This window comes from Hippocampus zosterae, chromosome 14, assembly GCF_025434085.1.
Source record: "Hippocampus zosterae strain Florida chromosome 14, ASM2543408v3, whole genome shotgun sequence".
Taxonomy (NCBI): domain Eukaryota; kingdom Metazoa; phylum Chordata; class Actinopteri; order Syngnathiformes; family Syngnathidae; genus Hippocampus; species Hippocampus zosterae.
In genome coordinates this window covers 53,656-57,638 of record NC_067464.1, presented here as the reverse complement: position 1 = coordinate 57,638, position 3,983 = coordinate 53,656, and the positions used below count along the sequence as shown (strand labels likewise).

At 44.8% G+C, this 3,983-nt stretch overlaps 1 long non-coding RNA gene across 1 annotated transcript in view; it reads left to right on the top strand.

The window, feature by feature from the left end:
- The first annotated feature begins 201 nt into the window (after positions 1-201).
- The window catches only part of LOC127615029 (uncharacterized), a 5,308-nt gene continuing 1,526 nt past the window's right edge, over positions 202-3,983 (top strand). The window contains exons 1-3 of the long non-coding RNA XR_007966786.1: positions 202-571; positions 684-3,668; positions 3,810-3,983. The exon at positions 3,810-3,983 is cut by the window's right edge and continues 1,526 nt beyond it. This is a non-coding gene — a long non-coding RNA (uncharacterized LOC127615029). The remainder of the gene's footprint in view (positions 572-683; positions 3,669-3,809) is intronic.

Here is a 3,983-nt window from a genome sequence, read left to right as displayed (position 1 = left end):
ATTAGGGTTACGGTTGAAGTTTAGAGTAAGCATTTGGGGTATGGTTAAAGTGGTGAGGGGTAGAATTGGGGGATAAAGTTGGAGGGTTGACAGTTAGGGGTTTATGGTTGAGGTAAGGGCACGATGTTCAGGGTTAACCCTCGAGGTTTGGGGTTAGGAATTGGAGTAAGGCAGAATTTTTTGGGTTCAGTGGTTAGATGTATAGGCATTACGGGTTAGGTGTTCAGAGTCAGGGTACAAGGGATTTTGTTTGAGTATAGTCGGGTGTTAAGGTTATGCGATGACGCATTCAGGCTGTTCGGTTCGTCATACAGGCGATTTGGGTTTGGTGTGTCGACGCTTTTAGGATACGGGGGTTTGGTGTAAGTGTTTACTACCTAACGCTTAATCCTCTAATCCAAACCCAGGTGCTTGTTCGTTGCACCTGTAATGAGCTTTTTCACAGGCCTGGTCTATTTAGTGGAGATGACGGCGCTGTTGGACGGTATGCGCTGGTGCGGCTGGATGGGTTGTGGAGCCGAGGATTAGGAGAGAGAGGAACGTCGGTGTTGACTGTCGAAACAAATTTAAGGTACAGAAGTGAACCTTTAATTTTTTTTTGGTCAATGGACACTCGGACCTCTTGTTTACTTTCAAACTTGGCTTGTTGCAGACGTGTCCACATATTGAGCTTTTTTTCACAGGCCTGGTCTATTTAGTGGAGATGACAGCGCTGTTGGACGGTCTGTGCTGGTGTGGCTGGTTGGCTTGTGGAGCAGAGGTCAATGAGGAGAGGAACGTCGGTGCTGACTGTCGATGAAACAAATTTAAGGTACAGAAGTGAACCAATCTTTTTTTTTTCTTCAGTCAATGGACACTGTCTTGTTTACTTTCAAACTTGGCTTGTTGCAAACATGTGCACATATTCAGCATAACATCTCTGGTCACTGAAATGACACGCTTCTCTTTCATCTAGAACTGCTTCAAATGTGTAATGTGGGAAAAGTGGCTCAGATTGCATCACTGTCCGTGTTTTATGTGTTGTGTGCTACATCAAACCAGCATTTGGAAATGTGGCGCATTTCCGCTGTTTATTCTTGTGTTGATGAATGTGCACTGTTCCAATAAAATCTTCACACTCGGTATGCTAACCTCCTCACCAACCCTTAACAGTAAACTATAACCCTAACCCTGTACCCTCACTCCTAACCAAAACCCTCAAATCACCTACCCTGAACGCTAACCTCCATAATCCTTAAGCTAATGTTAAATCTTAACCTTTAATTCTCCCCTTAACCTGACATATTGTGTACCTTAACCCAATTCATCCGTAAGACTCTAAATCCGCAACCCCTAAATCCTAAAATTAAACTTGAACCCTAACCCTCATCCATACTGCAGGCATGTCCAGCCCTGGGCCTGGAGGGCCACGGTCCTGCCAGTTGTCCATTCCCGGCTGCAACACACCTGATTCAGATGATCAGCTCATCAGCCATCTCTGAAGCAGCATTGGAACGATCCTGATTATTTGAATCGGGTGTGTTGCTCCTGGCGAAGTTGGAAAACAGGACAAGCGTCCCTTGAGGACTGAGTTTGGAGACCCCTGCCTTTTACCCTAATCTCCCTCACTCAAACCCTAATTCCCTAATGCAAACACCTGTCCATGTACTCTAGCCGCTAAACAATGATCCCCACACCTCTTAACCTAACTATAAACACTAACCCTCTAATCCTAACTAAACTAACATTAACCCCAAACCTTGACCCACAAAATGCTAGCCCCTAATTCTAACCCGATTTGACAATGCAAACCCCACATCAGAGCCCCGGGCCTGGAGGTCCACTGTCCGGCCCGTTGTCCACCTCTCCTGGCTGCAACACACTTGATTCAGATGATCAGCTCATCAGCAATCTCTGAAGCAGCATTAGAACGATCCTGATTTTTTTGAATCAGGCGTGTTGCTCCTGGCAAAGTTGGAAAAGGGTCAGGACAAGCGTCCCTTGAGGACCGAGTTTGGACACCCCTGCCATTCTCCCTAATCCCCTCACACAAACCCTAATTCCCCAACCTTCAATGTTAATACCTGTCCTTGTACTCTAACCTATAAACCATGACCCCCTCCCCTACACCCCCTAACTACACTTGTGGTAATCCTAAACCTTGACCCAGAAAATGCTAGCCCCTTAATCCTAACCCGATTTGACAATGCAACCCCCAAATCCGAGCACCAGCCTTCATCCATACTCCAGGAATGTCTGGGCCTGGAGGGCCAATGTCCTGCTTTTTTTCCACCTCTTTCATGTGTAACACACCTGATTCAGATGATCAGCTCATCAGCCAGCTCAGTCATTAGAATGATCCTGGTTATTTGAATAAAGGTGTGTTTCTCCCGGCAGAGCTGGAGAAACAGACAGACCAAGTTGGGACACCCCTGCCCTATCCTGAACCTTCTAACTCTAAACGCTAGCCCTGTACCCTCACCCCTATCCTAAACCATAACTCTTGAATCCCCTACTCTAAACCCCTAACACTTTAAACCCCCAAGGCCAATTTTAAATCCTACCTCTTAAGCCCAACTCCCGAACCAGACCGTTAACGCTAACCTCGCATAACCCTAATCCCCTGTAACCTCTTCACCATCAATGCTGAAACACCAAAATGCCGAACCCGAACTGCCTAAACACCTAACGGTCTCACTCCTAACATCAAATCTTAACCCTGATCGTCTTAATCCTATCCCTAACTTGAAACCCAGATTCTCCAGCCCTAACCTAATACTAACTCTGGCCCTACACCTTGTCTGAACCTAAACCATACTCCAAACCCGAACTTTCATCAACTGCCTAAACACCTAACCTAAAATGCCTAATTCTAACACTAAAAGCAAAATGTCCTCTCCTTAACTTCTACCTAACCCACAACCATGACTCGGAGCTTCTCAAACCTAACCCACCCGTTATCACCGAAAATGCTGGCCTCTTACCCCAGCTTCAACCGCAGCCCCCCCCCCACCTCCCCCCAAAATCGTAAAACTAAACTTAAACTCTTCCATACTCCAGGCATGTTGTGCTCTGGGCATTGGCGGGCCACTGTCCTGTCTGCTTTGCATCTCTCCTGGCTGCAACACACCTAATTTAGATAATCAGCTCATCAGCCAGCTCTGAAGCAGCATTAAAACGATCCTGATTATTTGAATTGTGTGCTGCCCCTGGAAGAACTGGAAAAGGGCCGGACGGAGACTCTTAATGACAGTTTAGACACCCCTGCCCTACCCTGAACGCTAATCCCAACCTAAACCATTACCCCCTACCCGAAACTAACAACCCCGAACCACCCAATCTCTATAATCCTAAAACCAGATTAAGACGTAACTTCTTATTGCCAGTGAATTAAGTGACACTAATGCCTAACTGCTTTCAGTTTATGCAATTTGGTTTTATTTCATTGGGACAGTGCACATAAATCAACAAATTGAGGAATAAGCGGTGAAACTGGGTAATCTTTTATAACTGAACCCAGTCTGCAAAACCTGCAAACGAAATTTTCCAATGTAAAATATGGACAAATGGAAGCTGTACCACCCCAAGTGACACATTCAGCAGGAGTCATTTGAATGCTGATGGAATTACACGAAGACTCAAGTGTTCAACCATTGGAGAAGTGAGGATGACAGATGTGGAAAAGGAAGGTAAAATTGTACTCCCAAGTTGTGCTTATTCTCGTCACATTCATTATGATTTATGGACATTAATCATTAAATTCTATGATGACTAGGTAATTTATTTGTGAACGTGTTTATGTAAACAAAATGTTGTCTCATTTCTTCCAGATCAAGACCCTCATCCAGGCCAAAACTGGACTTAACTGAATAAAGCCAAAGTTGTCTCTCACAAACGATACATACGAGTTGTCTTTTTTTTTTTTTCACTTCCAAGTGTGCCAAATTGTTTACATTAAAAAGACATTGATGGAAATTGCTTTTGTAGTTTGATCTTGATTGCTT